Source organism: Thamnophis elegans, chromosome 3 (genome assembly GCF_009769535.1).
Source record: "Thamnophis elegans isolate rThaEle1 chromosome 3, rThaEle1.pri, whole genome shotgun sequence".
NCBI lineage: Eukaryota > Metazoa > Chordata > Lepidosauria > Squamata > Colubridae > Thamnophis > Thamnophis elegans.
The window spans coordinates 63,477,209-63,501,090 of NC_045543.1; positions in this window are offsets into that span (position 1 = coordinate 63,477,209).

The window sequence follows — 23,882 nt, forward strand, 5'->3', positions numbered from 1 at the left end:
TTGTTTTTTATAAAATTTTTTGTTCCCAATTCTAATCCTTTGAGATAGCTAGAAACCTGTGTGGATTAGCTGCAAGGGGCTTTGATGAGGTGCTTCAATCTGTGGAGGTGCTTTGTTCCATGTCTACAAAGGGTAGAAATGGAGTGGTTCATCCTCAGATTGATGCTTGACTTTGTAAATAGGGACTTCAGCTAATAAACAGAATTCTCTGTTAGCAAGTAAAGTGAAATGTTGTAAGCATCCTTGATAATTTGGTATGTGGTTCTTCAATTTGTCGTGAGAAAAAAAAAGATCAAATACTCTGAGCAAATGAAAAGGAGCTTCTTAAGTCCTCAAGAACAGGGATCCCCAATCCCTGGGCTGCAGCCTACTATCGGGCCATGACCTAATTAGAATTGGGCCACACAAATGACTGGCTGGAGTGTGCACACACATGCAATTCGACTTGTGCAAGCAGTGGGAATGTGAGCATTGCGTGTATCAGTGGTGGGTTCCTACCGGTTCAGACCGTATGGGAAAACTGGTAGTGGTTTGGCAGCCTGGGTTGCTCTAAAAGTCACTAATACAGTATATATTATTAGTAAAGGTAAAGGTTGCCCCATCCAGGCATGATCGACTCTAAGGGCAGTGCTCATCTCAGTTTCTTAGCTTAGAAAGCCAGTCTTGTCCAAAGATCCTTTCTGTGGCCATGTGACTAATATGACTATATGCTTTCCCTAAAGTTGGGTACATTTGCAGCAGTTTGTCTCGGTTAGATCTAACCAGATAAGGCAAAATTGGCTGGAGAAATTAATTTTAAAATTCTTAGCGGCCATTGACTTATTCCGTTGGCTCATTCTGGGTCTTGCAGTGTATTAAATCTCCCACCAGCAATTAAACAGTTAATAGTGTGGAGGAAGAGGCCTATGAGTTAGTAACAATTATATCAAGTTTGAAGTACACAGAAGTAAATAAAATAAAAGGGCATTTTACCTTTAATTAACTTTTAACAGATAATCTAGATATATTTGCGTTGAAGATCAAGTACATTCTATTTTGGGGATATATAGTTTGACTTCAAAACTAGAGATGTAAGTAATAAATTATATCAGTGTAATATATTGTTAAAGGAAAGAGAAAGGAATTAGAGAGTGATAATTACTAAAATGGTTTCTTCATAATTTAACATGTGTCATTTTAAAGCTAAGCAGCACTGAAGATGGCATTATCCATATATTAACAAATCCTGTCTTTCTATTTTGGCAATCGACATTAAACCAAACAAAGTTGATAAGATATTATCATCTTTCTTCTTACAAGCTTTGAGGAACTACCAAAGGGGGAAAATGCAGTTTTGAGCTGCTTTAAGCAAAATGCATTCTTAGATATGACATGTATTTCAAGTGTGACATCTTGCATTTTAAGCATGCTATACTCTACAACTCACAGTGTGTTCAGGTAATTAAAAAAAAGAAAAGACACTTGACTGTATAATAATACACCTGAATTTCAAAAGGTAAGGTTGATTCAAGACAGTTGTAAACAACACAATTATCAAACACTGTTCTTGTTAATGTTTGGCACAACTCGAGTTTCTCTGAGTTTTTTTCTAGTAATAATTTCTGTAACTGTTGAGAACAGAGGTATGTTTTACTAATAGACTTTAATAAAAATGTAAACATATATTGTAATGAGAATGTAAATTCTGAAGATTTCAAAATACAGATAATCGTCGACTTACAAGTTGTTTAGCGATCTTTTGAAGTTACAACAGACCCTAAAAAGCCTATGACTTGGATTCAAGGTCTGATGTCCATCTCCCCCACAACAGAGGTGGGTTGCTACTAGATCGGCCCAGACAGGCTGAACCAGTAGTAGCGGTGGTGGGAGGCTCCGCCCACCCACCCGGAAGCTTCTGCACATGCACGCATAAGCGAACCGGTAGTAAAAAAAATGGAAACCCACCACTGCCCCACACCCCCAATGATAGGTACCTAGGATTGTTCCTTTACAATTTTAAGAAATTGAGGAAGAAGACACTAGAAAAGACAGTGCCTGTATTCAGTTTTTACCCATATTTGAGTTGATCATCCAACAATTAAATTGCAATGCCCATTTTTTCTTCACCCTACCCTGAAGAAATGAAAAACAAAATGGCTATAATTCCCAAAGGTGTTCAAGATGATGTGATGTTTAAAATATTGTGCCTGGTTAGAAAAGGGAAAATAATGCCATAACTGCTTAGAGGTTAAAAGTTCAACTGTAGTGCATTTTAACCTTTAAATACTGTGTAAACAATATTTAACTAGCTGTGAAATTGCTAGAAAGGAGAGATTGCAGTCTGGATTTGAAGTGCACAGAAAATATAACATCAGTTAATCATTGTATCTGAAAGACCACCAAATAGTAGAAATCATAAAGTAGGAGTAATTGCTGTTCATTGATTAAAGTGCTAGAAATGGCTGACTTAGAACTAACTCCACATTTGAAAGAAAAGAGCATCTTGATAGCCATGTATGCTACACTTACATTTTTGAAGAGCTTTTGAGAGACGGATTTGAACTGAGGAATGATGGATTCAAGCATGGATCACATAACATGCCTGGTTATATGTATCAAGTGGTCAGAATTTGTCAATGTGTTTATGAACCTATGTGAGTATCCCCTGTATTCTCTTACTTTAGTTCTTTATTAAACAAATTAAAAAAATAATATTCCCGCCAACTCTCACACAGTCGAAAGGGCTGAGAGTTTGGAAACCTCTATGCTACACCTACAGCAAGCAAGCAACATTATACCAACATGTTAAATAGGTGCAGATGTTCCTCTGAAGGATGCCCCCCCCAAAAAAAAGCATGTTTAAACAGCTTGGGCAACCAGAAACTATTTTGTAAGTAATGTCCCCAGATGATCCAAGTATAAATCAGAATGTATTTCTTTTCTACCTCAATCTAATGTGTTTTTTTCATTTCTGCCCTTACTATTTGTCTCCTATTGCAATTATTTTGCCCTGAGGCAAAAATAGCTGCTTTTTAAGGACTTGGTCCTTATCAGACTATAAATGGATATGATCTTCTTGTCTAATTCCTAATTCCTTCAAGCTGTGAACACTTGCAGCTCATTATCTCTTTCACAATTGTGCACAGTATATACTACTAAAATAGGCTGCTAAGAGAAAAACTTAGGTACTAATGCAGACTTATCAAGAATTGATAGAATCCTGCTCTCTCCTCCTCCTCCATCGATACTTATGTACATATACAGTATATGCATGCTGAGGTTCAGTATACAGGTAGACTTCTCTTAGTGACCACAATTAAGACCAGCAACTCTGTGGTTGTTAAGCGAGACATTCCATGATTGCAACTTGCAATTTTACTTCTGGCTTCTCCATTGACTCTGCTTGTTGGATGCCAGTTGACTAAGGGTTTCAAACGCGATTTCATTAGAGGGCGGCATCAGGGGTGTATTTGACCTCGAGGAACCGAGGTAGACAAGGCCAGGGTGGGCTTGGCCAACTCAATGTCACTTGTGTTGGGGGCACCTGTGGTAGCCAAATGCTGTGCCAGTGAAAACAGCTCTCCTGAGCTCTGTTTTCAGCTGTGACCGCCTGCAACCCTTCGATGGCAGAGGCATTGTGGGCTGGTCCTTCACTGTTTACAGGATAGTGATTTAGGCCAGATCTAAGCACCCTGCCAGCTGGATCCAGCCCCCGGGCCTTGAGTTTGACACCACTGCAGTTGATAAACGGGCAGATGGTGATCACGCGACGGTTACAAACACCCACCAGTTGGGAGCTGCCCAAATATCAATCATGTGACCACAGAGACAATATGATGGTCGGAAGTGTAAGGACTAGTCATAAAATTTCCCACTCTGTTGTAACTTCAGACAGTCATTAAGCAGGGCAGTCATTAAGTGAGTTCTACCTGTAGTAGATATAAAGGAACATTGGTGATGTCCAAATGCTATAAGTAAAGAAAAAGAAAAGGGAAACTGAGATGCATTGAAATTTATCAGATTCTTTACGTATGGGTGATATTTGACATTCTCACTAAAGTCTCTTCAGTGAACTAAATTTTCATGGGATAAACGGACTTGTCTAGCTGGTTAAAAAACAGAACACAAAGATGTGAAATAAGTAAGCAAAATTCTAATTGGATAGAAGTATGACCCATCTAGGATCTAACAAATTAACATCCAGTTTGATGTAGTGGTAAAAGTATCAGGCTAGAAACTGGGAGAATGAAAGGTCCAGCTTTGCCTTGGGCATGAAGCCAACTAGATCACTCACTCAGCCCTAGGAAGGAGGCAATGACAAGCCACTTCGGAAAAACTTTGCCAAGACAATTTCAGGGACTTATCCATTAGTATCCAATAATACAATACATTTGAGCAGAAGTTTTAAAAAAATGTGTTATAACCATTATTCCACATATTGATCTGATTCAAATATAATGCTGTACCAAAAATACAAAGTAATGACATTAAGTTGCTCAACTCTTCTTTCTTGAGATATTACGAGTGCTTTTTTAAGTTGTTCATAAGCCACCTTGGCTGAGAGATAAGCGGTTCATGTCCCTGTTTGCAGATAATACAAATTATTCAGGGTAATAAATAAATCCAAAGTAATGTGAAAAGCTCCAGAAATATCTTTTTTATCTAGACATGTGCAAATTATTTGAACTAAATCTAACAATAGTGTACATTGAGGCAAATCCCCTAACTTCAAATACACACTGATAGAGTCTGATTGGTATATAATTCAGCAAGGAAAAAAAACCTTGTCATACTAGATAGTGCAATGTGCAGAATTATGCTAAGAATAATTAGGAAACAGATTTAAAGTAAAAATGGTAGCATTGTAATTTATGTATGAGATTTATGTCCCATCTTTAATTCAAGAAGACACATGTGATACTTTCTCATCTTACTTTATTGTGGAGCGCCCTGTAGTTAAGTTGGCTGAGGATTAATTGGGACCTGGGTCTCTTTGCTCCTAGGCTAATAATATATTTTAACAACCACTGGCTGTTGAAAGCAATTCCCTTACCCAAGTCTGTGTCACATCTGCATACAGACTGTGCACATTTTAAGTTGCCCCTCTTGGATAAATATACAATAGAATTTTTTTTAAAAAAAAACATTCCGAAGGAAACACAACCTAATACCAGAAAGGGGTAACTTCTTGGATTCATTGCCACAGGATCTGATGATGACTTTTCACTTACATGTTTAAAACAGGATTAGTTAATTTCCATGGGACAGAGATCTGTCAAGGGCTATTGAACATGCCATCTCTAGTCTTGGAGATAGTCTGCCTCCAAAGTAGGAGTGGGTTACTGCAGGAGCCTTGGAGATAGTCTGCCAGTTCACTCGTGGGAGTGTTGCACGCATGAGCACATGCACAGTACAATAAAAATCGTTATGCGCAGAAGCAAAAAAATAACTGGTGAACCAGTTCGGGGGTGTGGCAGGCCTGGGTCACTGCTGGTTCCAATGACCCAGGCCGCCAAACTACTACCGGTTCGGCTGAACCGGTAGGAACCCACCACTGCTCCAAAGGGTCTATGATGGCTCACAGCAGCCAGTTGGATGTGGCTGGGTGGGTGTGGCTGGATGGTCACAGTCAGGTTGGTGCAACTAGGTGGGTGTGGCTGGATGAGCATGGCCTGCACAGCACACCCAGCACAACATTTACTTGACACAGCTGACTTGGTATGGCCAGGTGGGAGTTGTCTCATTTCAGCCTCCAAACCAGTTGCTATTGCACAACTGAGGGAGAGAATTATGTCTTTCTTCCCTGCTTATGATAGACGTGAGCTTGTCTTATGTTTGCTTAATATGCTTATAGTGTAAACCACCCAATCCTTTGGTCTAGTTCAGAATAAGGCAGAATAACCCACATCAACCTAAAATAATAACAAATATGTCTTCCAAGCAAGGAATCTGTATGCCCTGAAAATGGCAATGCTGACACAACAAAGAAAAAAATCCATATACTTAAAAGAATTTCCAAGGTTTGCAGAATGTTAGGTCAATGTTAGAAACAATTCCTGATCTTGATCCTTTCCATCCTCTCCTTTTATATCTGATGGTCCTCTGTTTCTGGAATCAGAATCCTGGACTGTATTGCCATATGTTTACTCTTTTTTATTCCTGACCAACATATATACACATCAGTCGTGGGTTGCCAATTTTTTTTGCTACCGGTTCATGCAGTTTCATGCGCAACACTTCTGCACATGCACAGAAGCGTCCGGGCGGGTGGCGGAGCCTCCCGCCGCTGCTACTACCAATTTACTTGATAAAGACCGAACCGGGAGCAATCCACTTCTGATGCACATACATGCAATTTACACATGAGCGAGGTACAAGTCTTCATATAATTTTAAAGTACAATTTTAAACAAATTTAGGAAACCTCCTGTTGGGACTGAGGCCCTTGATAGCAGGAAAGTTAATACTATAACCTAAAAGGCATCCAGCCGCAGTTTAGGGAGAAGGTGATTTACATGAAATAAAATTATATTCTGCTGGCTCATTGTTCTTACCAGCTCTAATCTCTATAGCTCTTTTTAAACAAAGAAAACAAAGGATCCGGATTTGTGATCCCTAAATTTAACCTATAATCTTTGATAACAAAACTAAAAAAAATTGTATAATATACTTTATAGAATTCTTTATGAATATGATATTTAGAGCAGGCCTGTGTTTTTTAAAGCAGCTTGGAATGAGTATATTTTGTTGAAAATATTAATTAAGGGAAATGTTATATTGAAGCTTTGCATGGCCCTAATAAAAAGAAGAGTAGATAGCGTTGGGGGAGGCAGGGCATCAATTTTTTCTACCTGAAAAATAACAATCAATTAATCATATGTATGTATGTGTGTATGTATGCATGTATGCATGTATTTCTTTAAAAGCTCTAATCATGGTATAAATTATAGCAATGGAACGGAACGCCTTCTCGACTGTGACACCCGCAGTACAGAAAGATCTTTTGCTTAAAAAAATGGTATCAATTTTATATTTATTTAAGAGCCTGTTAGGCACAAAGAATCAAGACTACGTGTTCGGTTCCAGTTAACAGTTCATACTAAATTGGTGCTAGATAAAGGTTAATGAAATTAAAGTGGGCTGGATTTGTGGGAACATAAGGACTCCAGACTGATTTCGCTCTTGACTACACCCCCACATGCTGCCTCTTCTACTCCTACTGTAGTGTTAAAGCTTCCTGTTCATTCAGTGTGGAGAGTTATTTACTAGCTATAACACATTTTTTATGCTCTATTATATTTTTATAGATTTATTTATAATTTGTTTTGTTTTATTGATAGTGCTTTGTCAAGAACTCTGTGACTACACAATAGGATAGAAATATTTAAATTAATATTTAAATTAATAAATAAATATATTGGTTTAGCTTTACTCTTGAAAAGATGATAAAGAAATATGTGGACTGTTAGCTGTTGGCTCATATCACTGAATCCTTCTTCATTATAAAATATTACCCTTTGCACAAAAGGGATGACTATATTTTTTAAAATATATTTTAAAGATATAGTTTCATCTCTAACACAGCTTATAGTTATCTACACAAGTAAATCATTTTCATCCAATAATCCTTTCTTTATTAAATGAAGACTAAGTGTTATGCTTTTGTATTTCCTCTTATCTTCTCTCATTCTCTTTCCTGTTAAACTTGAATTTCCTATTAAATCCATACAGAGAAGTGATGATATAATTTCAAGTTAAAAAATATAAAACCCAAATCAGATAATCATGGTGTTTAAATATTAAAAGTGTTTCCTGGTTTAGATACAATGAGTAATTTAGTAAATTTCAATGATGTTTCTTCTTCTTGTTGTTGTTAGCTGCAAAGTCATGTCTGACCCACTGCGACCCCATGTACAACGTTCCTCCAGGCCTTCCTGGCCTCTATCATCCTCTGCTAATGCTAATGATAAGCTCACTGTCAGGTTCCAGGAAATAAAAACAGGACACTGATGCTGGATCTAATCCTTGTTTATGTAACCAGTACTCACTGACCACTGTGATTAAATGGAAAAAATTGTTGGAGCTAAAGTTCCGTGCTCCCTACCACCTTATAAACCTTTCCCCTGGCCCCATCCTCCTCATGTCTAACCCCTCCCCCAGCAACCAATTAGTTATTCCATCCAATTACTAAGCATCTAGCCTTCTAATGTCCCTAGAAAATTCTCCCCCCCCCCATTAGTTCTTCCCATCAATCATGACCACTCCAGGCTCTGCCATCTCCACTAGCTGGCTTCTGGCCACCCCTAGTGTGTCAGTTGAGCTGGGGTTGACTCACCACCCTCCTGTTGGCAGCCTGAATGTCCAGGCTGACATTGATGCCGACTGCTTCAGTAACTCCATCCAGCCACCTCATTCTGTGTCATTCCTTTCTTCTTTTGCCCTCAGTCTTTCACAGCATTAGGCTCTTGTCCAGTGAGTCCTTCCTTCTCATTAGGTGGCCCAAGTATTTGAGTTTCATATTTAGGATCTGGCCTTATAAAGAGCAGTCAGGGTTGATCTCCTCTAGAACTGACTGGTTTGATCAACAGTAATCCATGAAGGAATAATAATTCTATTACATCATAAATGCTAATGATAAGCATTTCATTGAGAATAAGCTCTTCAACAAGTTGCCTATTCCTGGCCTACAAAAAGAGGGAATACGATAGCAGTCTTTAATTATCTGAAAGGAAATCGCACAGAGGAAAGAGTGAACTCTAATCCACTTTTCCTATTCACAAAAGAATATCTAATGCATGTCTTAAAAATGGGGTGGATTCCTGTTAAATTAGCTTATTTGGATATCAAGCAGTTTTAATAATGAAACATTTTACAGAAAATTTCATTATACTACCATAAAATACTAAATCTGCTGCTAAGGGTATTCAGATTAAATGCAGACATTCATAAATTGAATCTTGTGAATCCTGCGAGTAGTAATTTTGCTAAGAATTCCATGTATATGACTTTTACAATATTTCATTGCAGTGAATGTTTCCAAGACTATAGCTTAGAGCATTGGGGTAGCTATGTCTGAATGTTCTGCCTCCGTATGGTCCCTTGCAGGCCCTTTTTCATGCAAAGAATTTCTATTGGGACTGCCTCTGAGACCAAATAATTGTGCCTTTTAGCTCATTGAACCTAGAATCCAAAGGTTTCATATCTTGTGACAGATACAAATCATGCATTACACAAGAGTTCATAGGACAAACCGGGAAAAAAACTGAGAAAGGAATCTTTGGGGATGTTTCTCACTTGAGCTATTATTTGGTTTGGTTGTGCCCATAGGGACAAATAACAGTGGTGACAAATCAACCTCCAGTTTTAGATACATAAATGTTGGACACAGGAACATAACAGAATTCTTTATTGGCCAAGTGTGATTGGACACACAAGGAATTTGTCTTTGGCCCATAAGCTCTCAGTGTACACACAAGCAGCAAGTGATAAATCATGATCATAATCATACTACAATCTTCATGAATCAAATACAACACTCAGTGATAGTCATAAGATACTAAATAAAAACAATCAGCATAAATCATAAGATACAAACGACAAAGTGATAGTGATAAGATGCTAAATGAATAGTTAATAGGAAAGATGAGAAGGATAATAGTAATGCAGCCTTACTACATGGTTTGATATCGTAGGACATAAGACAATGTTGTGGGAATTAGTTATTTAGTATCATGATGGCATGGTGGGGGGAAATGTCTTTGTCTCTAGTTGTTTTGGTGTGCAATGCCCTATAGCTGTGATGGCGAACCTATGGCACAGGTGGCACAGGTGGCACAGGGAGCCATATTTGCTGGCACGACAGCCCTCAGCACCCCTCAGCTCCGGCGTGCATGCATGCACTGGCTAGATGATTTTTGGCCTTTTGGAGGGCTGGGTGAGGCTGTTTTCACCCTTCCCATACTTCAGGAAAGCCTCCGGAGCCTAGAGAGGACAAAAAACAGGCCCACAACCTAACCAGAAGTTTGGGAACAAACTTCCAGTTGGCTCGTTGGGCCTATTTTTTGTCCTCCCCAGGCTCCAGAGGCTTTCCTGAAGCCCGGGGAGGGTGAAAAATGGCTCAATGGCAAACCGGAAGTTCGTTCCTGAAGCCTAGGGAGAGTGAAAACCTCCGGAGCCTGGGGAGCCTTCAGGAAAGCCTCTGGAGCCCAGAGAGGGCCAAAATCACCCCTCCTGCATGGGGGCCACCCACACATGCACATTGGGGGTCATTCACACATGCGCAGGTGGGGAGAGCACACAGTTTTGGCATACCTTTAGAAAAAGGTTAGCCATCACTGCCCTATTGTATCATCTTGAGGGAAGAAGTTGAAACATTTTATGCCCAGAATGTGAGGAGATTGTAGATATTTTCTCAGCCCTCTTTCTGACCTGTGTGTATACAGGTCCTCAATGGAAGGCAGGCTGGTTGCAGTTATTTTTCAGCAATCCTATCTATCCATCTATGTCTCTCCTGTTTGGTTGCTGTGCCAACCAGAATTTATTGAAGTACAAATGACAGACTCAATAATTCCTCTGTGGAACTGTATCAGCAGTCCTTGGCCTGTGTGAGCTTTCTGAGTTGGCGCTAGAAGAAGATTCTTTGTTTTGCTTTTTTAATTACATTTTTGTTGTTAGGTGTCCATTTCAAGTCCTAGGAGGTGATGGAACCCCGAAACTTGAAGATCTCTACTGTTGATACTGTGTTGTCTAGTACTGTAAGAGTGTTAGAAGTCACAGGGTTGGCTTCATTATCTCCCAAAAACATTGTATTCCATTTGCCCCTGCCTCCATGGATACCTATGGGAATTATCCTATACAGTAGAGCTTCTCTGTGGACCTTGTATAGTTTTGTGGCCATGCGGCTTTGTTAAATATTGAAGTCATTGCACATTACTATCAGTAGAAAAGTATTACAAAGAAAGGGTATGGTTAAGATAATTGATTTTGCCTTTTATCTTATCTTTTTTGTTTTGTATTCCACTCCATCTTCTTGGACTCTAGATTTTTATTGGATTTCAACTGTTTCATTTTACTGTCTGCTGGATTAATGCACTTTCACATGTTAGACAACGAAGGAAAAAATGGATCTGCCAGATGAAAAGGCTACTGAAACTATGAATACATCCCCACAACTCTATTTTCCACAATTTGATGTTAGTCAGCAAAAGTATCCATAAGGCAGTATTAAGCAAGTGCTGCATTTCTTCTCAACAGCCTAAAAATTGATTTTTTAAAGCCAACAACTAGCTTAGTGAGCATTAAGTCTACTTATTAGCCACAAAAGTAAACCACTTGCATCCAGAGTAGCAGTGAAATAATAGCTAGAGAATGTGGTTGATTCAACTTTGAACAAGAGCACCCTTTTAAACTAAAAAGAAAAATAACAGTCCTTTGTTAACAGTAAAGTTGCACAAAAACTGTTTTCATGAAAATGCTAAAATAATTTAGAAGCATGAGTGTGTGTAGTTGCATTCTTAATAAAAAGCAGTGTCAGTTGTGTCTTGTTATTGGTGTTGTAAATTAAATAGTAACTTGTATTTTTTTCTTTAAAATATATCTTCCCCAAGTTTAACTTACTTTAGATAACATGAAATGTGCATGTGTTTCTTAGATTACAATTTCCTCTGCATTTACATGAGAGTAAGTCCCATTGATCTCAATAGAACTGATTTCTGCATAGATATAGATTGGATTAGATGCATAGCCACTTTTTTTAAAAAAAATAGTACTATTCATTTCATTGGCATATCAAAGTGCCTAGTATTTTACAGATTAATAGAAAGGGGCAGTTTCTTGACATGAGAAGCTTGTAATGTATATATTTTGGCAGTGAGAGAGACAGAAGAGAGGAGTAGAAAATAATGGGTATAATTGCATGCTTTGGCTCAGAATAGTGCTTTCATATATCAATAGTTACTTCTTTTTACAGCATGAAATTATTATCGGTCTACATGTGACAAACATATTCAATAAAGTCATTTTAGCAACATTTCTTTGAAGTTTTAATTTTAGGTTGGTGTTCTTGTTATCTCTTGTTATGTCTACTTGGAATTTTACATGGGTGTAAAACTGAATTGAATATAAACCAATGTGTCCAAATGCTGGAAAGGTGAAGGGATTAATTTGAAGAATAAGGAAGAAGTGAAATAACTCAAAATCTGCTTCATTTTCTTTTTCAAAACAAATTGTTTGTGTATATACACTTTTTCTCACTTTATTTGAAGGATAAAACAACTTCTCCCTATCTCAAGCCTTTTGGAGAAATATGTGATAAAAATAATTAATTACTTTGAATATAAGTAGTCTTAGACTCACAAGTACAATTGAGCGCAAAATTTATACTACTGGGTGAAATAGTTGTTAAGTGAATTTTGCCCCATTTTAAAACATCTCTTGGCCAAATTTGTTAAATGAATCACTGCAGTTGTTAGGTTAGTACCAAGGTCAAAAAGTGAATCTGGCTTCCCCATTGACTGCTTGTCAGAAGGTCACAAAAGGTTATCACATGACCTGGGACACTACAATCATTATAAATGAGGATCTGAATTTTGATCATGTGACTGTGGAGATGCTACAACGGTTATACTGTAAGTGTGAAAAACAGTCATAAGTCACTTTTTTCAGTGCCGTTATAACTTTGAACAGTCAGTAAATGAACATATAAGTCAAGGACTACTTATATTTATATTAATGGTGTAAGCCTGGATATGGTTAGTGGCAGTGGTGGGTCGCTAACTGGTTTACTACGGGTTCACTCGTGCTCGCGCACAAATGCGCAGAAACATCCAGGTGGGTAGGCGGAGCCTCCTGCCACCGCCACTACTGGTTCAGCCGAACCGGGAGCAACCCACCTCTGGTTTGTGGGTCAGTGAAAATAAATATGAAGGAGGAACAGTTTCCTAAAGAATAGTTTTGTTTATGCATAGAGGAAAAATAGTAACATCTGGAAGTTCACATTTCTCTCTCTGCTGTAGTGATATTTTTAATGTTTTAAAAGTTTCAGGGGTTCAATTCAACTGCAGTTGCTCAACTGATTGGTTAATCAAATAGGTCTGTGTAAGAGCTTTAAAAATAGTTCTGAGGAAAACCTTTTGAACTATGAATTTGGGTCTATAGCAGTTCTTGCTGATGTGTCTTTACATATATTGTTTTGGGGGGTTATATATTTATATCTTGGAACTCTTATGTTTTTTTTATGTATAAAAGGTGGAACCTCTGCATCGGGGTGAAATCCAGCAGGTTCTAACATCTTCTGGAGAACTGATAGTGGAAATTTTGAGTAGTTTGGAGAACTGGCAAATGCCATCTCTGGCTGGCTCCAGAGTGGTGTGGGAATGGAGATTTTGCAGTATCCTTCCCCTGTCATGCCCACCAAGCCACACCACCAATCCACACTCACAGAACCAATATTTTTTTTTTTAATTTCACCACTGTTCTGCATTATATGAATATGCCAGTGAAACTTGTCCAGTAATCATGTTCCTTGATTTATATGAAATTATTTCACATTTTTTAGAACAGTTGCATACGAGGATAGCATTAAGACCACTTCTGTCATTTAGTAGGATGGCCGTTCAGGCTTCCAACCTAGAAGATAAAGGAGAGGAGTTGCTTATCTTTCATCTTCTGTAGCCAGATTTTCCATTTAAAGGTAGATGTGATAGCAACAATACATGCCATCCCATAGGATTTTGAAGTATGTCTGGAAAGTATCAGCTGAATCAAAATATAAAATAGCTTTCCCTTTCCATTGTCAATTACCATGGCATTTCCTTTGCCTGATGTGAAATAAACACATATCACTCCATTCTTTCATCTTTGGATGCTTTCATCAAAGAACATAGAATATAGATGTGTGGAAGAACAGATGGGGAGCTGATAAAAAGCCACTGAGCTTCAAGAAAACAGTAAAATCTCTTTGGATTCTGTTTTACTGCACTAGATTATCTTTAAATTTCAAGAAAAAAGAAACCCCTTTCATTTAATTTACCTTGAAAAGCCATTTGAACTTCAAACAAAAATATCAGTCTTGAATTCGCATTTATTCGTATAGTAGGTTCCAAACTTTTATTTGCAAAATGGCCCTCAAAGTAATCTTTTCCAAAATCTCTTGACATTTCCAAAAGTTAGCCTCTTAGGAGCAAATGCCTGGAACAAGTGGGAACATTCTGTTCTGTCACAAATCTATTTGTTAAGCATTTTATTTCATTTAACCATAGAAAATAAACACCCCATCCCTGTTTAAAACTCTCAAAGAAGGGGTATCCAGTGGTACCCCAGTGGTAACCAGTGTTTTAAACAGATTCTTCTACTGTGCATCATGACAACTCTTATTCTCAGGAAATCCTTGTTAATATTTAGCCTGAATTGCCCACCATATAATTTGTCTCTATTTCATCAGAGAACAAGACTGCATAATTTTTGTTATCTGAAATCTTTTAGATATTTGGAAGCCACTGCCATATATGTTTTGGACTTTGTTTGTGCACGATACATAGTTAGTTAACTTGTTTTCCTGAAAATAAGACAGGGTGTTATTTTCTTTTGACCCTCGAAATAAGCACTTGGCCTTTTTTTCAGGGAGGTCTTTTTTTTTTTTTTTTTTTTGAGGTGCAGGAGGCGTCGAGCGTGGTCACCTCATAGCTGCTGCTGTTTTGCAATATTTTCAGGGAGGACTTATTTTAGCACATGCACTCAAAAGCCCAATTGGGCTTATTATTCGGGGAGGTCTTATTTTCAGGGAAACAGGGTAGTTACTTACTTGCTTACTTATTTACTTCATCATTGGTCTAAGATGAAAGCCAATACAAGTAGTCCTTGATTTATGACTACAATTGACCCCAAAATTTCTATTGAGACATTTGTTAAGTGAGCTTTGCCCTGTTTTACAACTTTTCTTGCCACCGGTGTTAAGTGAATCACTACAGTTGATAAATTAGTAACCTGGTTTTTCAGTAAATCTGATTTCCCCATTGACTTTGCTTGTCAGAAGGTCAGGAAAGGTGATGACATGACCTTGGGACATAACAATGGTCATCAATATGAACCAGCTGCCAAGCATCTGAACGTTTATCACATGATCATGGGGATTCTGCAAAGGTCATAACTGTAAAAGAGTCAAGTCACTTTTTTCCCTGTCATTGTAACTTTAAACGGCCACTTAGTGGACTGTATACAGGACTGCCTGTATACCAAACAACATAAAAACCCTGTAGGGCGTGTCAAGTTTTTCTACCTTCAATTTCCAAACATTAGGGATACTCAAAAGTTGTGACATGCCTTGGGGGTTGTAAAGATATTTTGGTTCCTTTAATATAATTTTGATGTGCTTGGTACGTAAGTACATAAATATAACCTTTTAACATTTTGTTTGTTTCATTTGGTACATTTCAAGGGGTTTTAGATAAAATTGCATATCAATGGAAAACAGAATTACCAGGGTTGGTAGATGATTGAGCAACTGTTAGTGATGGCAATTGCCACAAATTTAGTGATTTTTCTGGAATGGCTTGTCATCAGCATATGTAGTTTAGACTTGGTCTAAACTACACTGTTCCTAATAAATTGTAGTAAGAACAGCATAGAATTACATAGGAGATAGTTGCTTTGCTTTCAACAAGCAGAGACAAAATCAGGGAATGTTTTACTTTGAGATGGGTAAATATTTGGTATATGAGAACAATCTCCCAAACAAGTCCACTCCCAGGCAGGGAGTCATTGACAATATTTCCATTTATACCTTCTCAGGCCTTCTCAGGTCTTTAGGAGAGACCTGAGAGAATTTTGCAAGTTAAACATGACCAGGTTTACATAGGTATGGTTTCCACATGCTCATCATTCTGAACATCTTCTCTAAACCCATTCCAATTTCTCCATGAACTTTTATAGTTGGTACTCCCTTGTATGCTGAGTGGGGGATTCTGGACATTGAATTGCACATATCTTAAAGTTCCCAAGATTGAGAAACACTGAACTCAATAATCAAATCACAAACGCTTATGTTGAATATACTGGCATTTTCCTCCTGAGGAAAATCACATTTTAATTTTGCAAAGCTGGTTAAAAAAAAATGGCTTTCTTATAGCTGAGTTGATCTGAAATAATGATATTGTGACAGTTTATTCAAGAAATATTTAAGTTGCTACTTTTAAATTTGGAATTACCTATTATATATTATGAGCAGCCAAGTCAAGCTATAGGTGATATCTAATATTTTTCGCTGGGCATTTCGCAACATTATTGAAATGGAGGTACTGAAAATCATCTTTGCCCAAACAGGCAACCTGATACTTGCCAGATTTCAGCAGCTCTTAAGGTGAACCCACGAAAGAACTAAAATTTGAAGTGCTTTACTCCAGACACTGATTGAAACTGGTATGCCTAATGATAAATTCCAACGTGTAGAAGATTAAATTTACTTTTCTTAATATCCCCGAAGGCTTGCTACTATTACATTTCATATTCTATTTTGCTTCTCTTGCCAGCTCTATCTAATTCTGAGCTTTAGCCTTCATGACTCAGTTCTTACAGACTCAAGGTATAGTCTGATCTCTTTCATAGTTTATCAAACTTGCCTTCCATGTCTGTCTGGGTCCATTTTGCTTCTCAGCTTGTCATTCCATAAAGGTAAAGGTTTCCCTCACACATATGTGCTAGTCGTTCCTGACTCTAGGGGGCGGTGCTCATCTCTGTTTCAAAGCTGAAGAGCCAGCACTATCCAAAAATGTTTCCGTGGTCATGTGGCTGGCATGACTAAATGCTGAAGGCGACGGAATGCTTCCCAAAAAGGTGGTTCCTATTTTTTCTACTTGCATTTTTACATATTTCAAACGACTAGGACGGCAGAAGCTGGGACAAGTAACAGGAGCTCATTCTATTAGGTGGTGCTAGGGATTCGAACTCTCACCTGCCGACCTTTCTGATTGACAAGCTCAGCGTCTTAGCCACTGAGCCACCACGTCCCTCTTGTCATTCCATACCAGACTCTTAAAACAGTACTTTCACTACCCCTGTTTTAGGATCATTTGTCTTTTGTTTACGCTTTTTATTGCCTTTTCCTAATATTCTATCAATTCTTCATTTGGATTCATTTAACATATTTCTGAAATCTGAAGAATTTGGGTTTTTTTACAGTTTTTTTTTCTTCTGCAGTTATCATGTTTAACAAGATATTACCACTAAATGCCTCTCTATTTTAATCCACAAACATCTAGTGGTCCAGGATAATTGACCCCACTGTTTTGCTTCCACCATTGGAAAAAAATGAAATTTTCAGCAAGTAATACCAGCAATCTGTAGGACCTTCCGCTCCTAGATGAGTCAATTTCTTGGCATGTATCAAAGTCATTGACATCTATCATTCCTTGTGTAATCTGCCCCATTAAGAATTTAGTAAATTGATTTAGAAGAGCATTGTCCAGTTGGATATCTGGCTTATAATCAGTTCAGCCAGTTCGAACCTATTCGGGAGAACCGGTTGTTAACTCTCTAAGCAGTACGGAGAACTAGTTGGAAGAAATCTCATTTTGTTTTTTTTTTCCACTTTACAGGGCTAATCCTGTAAGGAAGGCAGGAAGGAAACATTCTGGTGTTGTTTCTAGCCTAATCTTTATTGCCCTGCTTACAGAAATTGCCTTTCCGGTTAACCCTTATTACATTGTAACAGCTAAGGCAATGCGCCCATCGACGTGAGTGACATTCAGTTGGCCACACCCACCCAGTCAAATGACCACTGAGCCCCACTTACCCAACTGGTCATTAGGGCAGAGAACCAGTTGTTAAATTATTTGAATCCCACCACTGCTTATAATAATTCCTATAGTGGTGGCAATTTTCTGCTTGTTACTTCTTTTAATCTTACCAGAAGATTTTAATAGGTGCTCCCATATTTAGTGACATGAAAAAGAGCAGCTTCCAACAATGTATTTGATACTATGTAAAGTTTGACTTACCCAAATCAAACAATGTGTAATTATAGGCGGGGGTGGGTGGGGGATTTGCCTTTCCAAACAGAGGAAAATTCTGCAACAAATTGATCCCCGTGTGGGAGCTTTTCTGTCAATATCCTGGACCACAAGCCTTAATTGAACATAGAGGAGAAAAGCTGGGGATGATTGAAAGACTGATATGGAGATCAAAGTGGAAAAATTGAATGTGACAAAAAGTAGCATATGATAGCAATAGCACTTAAACTTATATACTGCTTCACAGTGTTTTAAAGAACTCTCTCAGTGGTTTACACAGTCAGCAAATTGCCCCCAGCAGTTTGGATCCTTGTTTTACTGACCTCAGAAGGATGAAAGGCTGAGTTAACCTTGAGCCAGTGAGAATCGAACTGGCAGTTGGCAGAATTAGCCTGCAATGCTGTATTCTATCCACTGCACCATTACCACTGTAATGATGAACATGAGAGATTACCAAAATGAAGTACAGTAAGAACCCCCTACTTAATGTTTTGTGAAAAATGGACCAGATTCACTCTTCTTAATCCCACCTAGATGATGATAGAATTCCGATGACTTGAAGTTGGAGTTCTAATATAAACATGAACCTTCAGAATATCAGGACATGAAAAGTGCTGCAAATTGAGAATCACATGTTGCTTATTCAATGGCACAAGAAAGAGACATGCTTCCCTAGTTTACATGCCAGCATTAAGATGTTGGTGACAGCATCATTAGCTACAGCTTATATTGCTTTTCCGTTTTTGTAATAATATTTGGAAGGCGGCGTGCTAAAATTCTGCTTCAACAGAAGTTTGTGTCCTTTTCTTTGTGAGTAGTAACAAGCTGATTTTTTGTTTTGGAATGCAGCATTTTAAAAAGCTAATTTTATAATCAGTAAAGGAGTGTATATGTTCAAGGGAAATAATTATAGTTTTTATCTAACGTAATAGGAAAAATAGATTTAAAACATTTATGTTTTTCATCTCATTAAATATTCAATGTATAATTTGTCCAGCATATTTAATACTGTTGCGCTTCAGATGATGATTCTCTATTAAGCTCTGTTTGTTTTAAGTAAGTATTTTACTATTGTGCATCTCGCATGGTCTATTGCATTTCAATCAGATTGTGTCAATTATTACTATTGTTTATGAGGATGATTCTACATCTCTGTTAAAACATTCCTTCGATTTAATCTGAGGTAATATCCAAGATATAGGAATAAATTTCCGCTTAGATAATTTCATTTCCCTCTATAACCCTATCTCAGAGCTGTCCAGTCCAAAGCATGGATTGGCAAACAACTCTACCAAATAATTAAAAAATGAAGTAATAGATAATTTTTAATGACCAAAATGCTGCAGGTTTGCTACGTGTAATGAGAATACTGCAACATAACCCAAAATTGTACATAATTTCGATGAGATTCCTTATACTGACATTATGGGATAGAGCAGAGCGATTGTTTAGTTTAAAACATCTGACAGAAAAGTTTAGTAGCATTTAAGGAATAATTTGATCCTGTAGCAAAATTTAATCTAGTGTAGAAATAAAAAGAGATTCAACTATTTGTATTCTTTCAGCTATTAGTGAATCAGTGGGTAGTTACTGATAAACTAGATTAGGCCCGCATAATTCTCCATAGTGATAAGTTTTTTCATGCTGCAGTATTTCTCTCCTCTATATTAAGCTTGATAAAAAGCATCCACAAACAACAACTAACACAAGATGGATCGATGACATCAGCAAGTATGGGTGTGGGCCTAATTGGCAAAAGAAAGCACAGGACCTTATTGGTTGGAAACATGTGGCAGAGGCCTTCATCCTGCATGGGATAGACAATGGGCAAAATGATACTAAACACTTTGATGTGCATCAAAATCCTCTCTGTGTCTCCCTTCCTCCCACCCTTTCTTCCTTCCATCCTTCCTTCCTTCCTTTGAAAGTTACTGCAATACCTAGAATCATTCCATTTTCAGGGAGCATCAGATAAGCAAAAAGGGCCCAGAAATGCAATATAATATTTTTAACTAATCCTACTCAGAGATTTTCTATTGTACATCTGAACTGATTCTCTACTTGGATTTTCCCATATATTTAACATGGACTGTTAGAAAAGCTGGGCTGAAAAACTGAGCCCCCTCCTAAGCATACCAATGGACTATGAATTCATTGGCAACCTCCATTTTGCTATCCGAGTTCTTTGAGACCTAACCCTAAGTGGGCTTGCCATCCAGTGTGATTTTCCTATGTTTTTAATTTGAGTAGTCAGAACAGCTAGGCTGAAAATCTCAGCCCCCTTCTAAGTATATGGATGTGCTGCGAATTCACTAGTGACATCCATTTTGTTCTCTGACTTCATCCATAACTCTTAACTGGGTTTGCCCTCTATGTATTTAACATGGAAAGTAGAAAACATGGGAGGAAATACTAAGCCCCTTCCTAAGCATACCGATGCGCTGCGAATTCATTGGCGATAGCATCCTAACTCTAAGTGGGTTTTCCCACCAATGGGATTTTCTCATGTATTTTACTTGGAGAGGCAGAAAAGCTGGGCTGAAGATCTCAGCCACGTCCTAAGTATACCGATCTACTACAATTTCATTAGCGACATCCTCTCTGACTTCATGGTGACCTAACCCTAAGTGGTTTTTCCCACCAGTGGGATTTTCCCATATATTAAACATAGAAAGGTAGAAAAGTGGCCCCAAAAACTGAGCCCCTTCCTAAGAATACAGATGGGTTGTGAATTCATTGGCAACATCCATTTTCCTCCCCAAGTTCATGCGGACGTAACACTAACCCTCAGTGGGTTTACCCATCAATGGGATTTTCCCATGTATTTAACATGGAGAGATAGAAAAGGTGGGCTCAAAAACTGAGCCCCCTCCTAAGCATAACGATTCGCTGCAAATTCATTGGCAACATCCATTTTGCTCTCTGAGTTCATGGGGACCTGAGTGGGTTTATCGCAAAAGTTCCGCTACTGGTTCTCTAGAACCTGTCAAAACCTGCTGAATTTCAGCAGGTTTTGACAGGTTCTGGAGAAATGGTAGCGGAAATTTTGAGTAGTTCAGAGAACCATCAAATACCATCTCTAGCTGACCCCAGAGTGGGGTGGGAATGAGGATTTTGCAGTAACCTTTCCCTGAAGTGGTGAGGGAATAGAGATTTTGCAGTATCCTTGCCCTGCCAAGCCCACAAAGTCATGCCCACAGAACCGATAGTAAATCCTTTTGAATTTCACCACTGGTTTATTGTCTATATAAAACAGCAAACACCTGATATGGAATTAAACAGATTCTTCTTGCATAACCCTAGAAAATATGAAAGAAAACAACTGATTTGAATGCCATTTTTCATTATTTAAGTCATTCATTTTTCAGAAGACGAGAATCACTCCCTAAATATTTAGAGAACTGGACTTATTTGACAGTATGTATCACGAAGGTATTGATAGGTATGGATGATCAGAAACCATCCACTTCCTGTGAAGCTGGAAAAAAAAAAGCTGAAAGAAAAAAATATTTTGAGTCTTTTCAGTCAACACTTTTTTTTTTGCTTCACTGATATCTCTTCCACACAATGAGGTTCTGAAACAAGTAACTTTCTTCCCAATATGTTTCAGAATGTGGGAAAGGAGACCCATAAAGGGATCTGACTGTGTATAGTGTCAAAGGTCTGAAATCAAAGCTTGGAACTCTGGAATGGTGCCGCCAGTTGAAACAGGCATGTCAGCTAGATGGAGAAAGTCTGCCCTACATTATTGTGTGGGTTAATTACTGCTTTCCATTTCTTTTCATCATATCTGCTCCACCTTCAGAACAATAAAAGGATAACGGATAAAAGCTTCTCTTGTTTTCCTATAAGCTCCATTCAAAAATCTATATTGTTACCTTGTGGCACGTAATAAGAACAAAAACCATGACAAAGGTTTTGGCAAAGAAAGATCTAGCTTTGTGCTGTTTTTGATTGCTGGGTTTTTGTGGTTTTTTTGAGGAGTGGGACAGGCTTCTTTGCTTTTGCCTGTGATGGTATTGCTACTTACCTTACTTTAAATGTGTCAGGGTGAAAATATTATGTGACACATAATAATGTTCCAGCTGATGTGTACGTTTGTTGCAGATAAAAAGAGGTGTCCTTGCAATGTACGTCGAAGGCCTGTTGGGCTTGGACGGAAAAAAGAAAATAAGCATTCAGAATCTCCATTTGTACACACAATGATGAAGAGCCCATTCTGCAAAACAAAACAAAACAAAAATATCACAAATAAACCATGCTCGTGGAAGATAAAGATAACAATCAAATTATAGTTTTGTAAACTGCTATGGAAGGGCAGTCTAGATAGATAGGAATGAATGAATGAATGGGGATAAGAGTTGCTTACAGATATAGTATTAAAGATGAACTTGATATCAGCGACTTCAAAAGCCACATTTTTCTTTTCGGGAGTGATAAAAGAATATCCACCGTTGCTGATAAATATCCTGCACAGGCTATTGAACAGGCTGTCAACAGATGGTGACAAAATGTTATCATCAGTTCCCCATTTAAAGCCAAACAAAAATCTGTCAGCTCGGGTTGTAAAGCACTGCACAGCCTAACCTATAATTCATAGGATGCTCGGAGATTTATATTTACATCAGACTGCACAGAGCATCATGTTTAAATGCGTCAAGACCAAGACAAACAATAGGGTGTATGTGGTACAAAATAATAATCCAAGTTATACATTTCTGGAAATAGTGGGGTTTTTTTTCCATAGTGATTTCTCTGAGTCATCGATGTCAAGGCATGTGTCTATGGAAAACAATCCAAGTAACCCCACTTTTATTTGCACAATGAAAAGGGCACAAAACTACCAAAAGACAAGTGCAAAGAATTGAGCATGCTGCAAATCTACAGGTAGAAGAAACTTTTTCCTACTGGTAATCCAGGGGTAAGAGATTCTGTTGGTGTTCTGACCCAGCTCCTCAAACATGACAAGCCTCTGACATTAACTCAAAAATTTCTTCAATTAAGAGTGCCTGCAGCTCCGGCAAAAAGTTTCTCTCTCACCGCAGGCTAACAAGTCCATCTGGCCTAAAGATGAATAGTTGTCTGCCACATCTATTCATCTCTGCCCCTTGCCTTTTATCCCCAGAGCTAGGGTGGGGCTTCGCTAGCAGCAGTGGTTCTTCCTTTCCAAGGATTGGCTCAGAGATTTCCAATGCTCTGCTCTTTTCTGCCTTCTGCGCATCTGCACATCTGGCACGGGATCCAGCTGTTCCTCCTCTTCCTCATCAGCACTTCCAGACCTGGGAGCTGTTGACTCTCCATCTGAAGGCTGACCAATGGCTCAGGCTCCGCCTGCTCTCTCTTTCTCTGCCAGCTCCATTCCTTCTTCCCCTCAGAGCTCTCGGGTTGTCTTGATGCTGACCCTTATTCCCACGCACCCTCCTCCTCTGACTCGGCTGCTGGAGGGGCCAGCAGCTGACAGGCCACTACAGATGCATTCCTAAATCTTCTAGGGTGAAGAACCCAAGATTCCCGCAGCAATAGCACTTAGAATTATATACTGCTTTACAGTGTTTTACAGCCCTCTTTAAGTGATTTACAGAGTTAGCATATCACCCCCTTACTGACCTTGGAAGGATGGGTCAACCTTGAGCCACTCAGGATCGAACCCTTGGCAGTGGAATGCAGAATTAGCCTGCGATACTGCCTTCTAACCAGTGTGCCACCATGGCTCCAGTCCATACTTCAGGAGTCCCCCATTTCATTTTTTTAAAAATATCCTCACCACCTGCACATGCACAACCACAATTGAGCCCAAAATTTATGTTAAGTGAGAAATTTATTGAGTTTTACCCTATTTTACTTGCCACATTTGTTAAGTGAATCATTACACTTATTGTTAAACTAATAATATGGTTGTTAA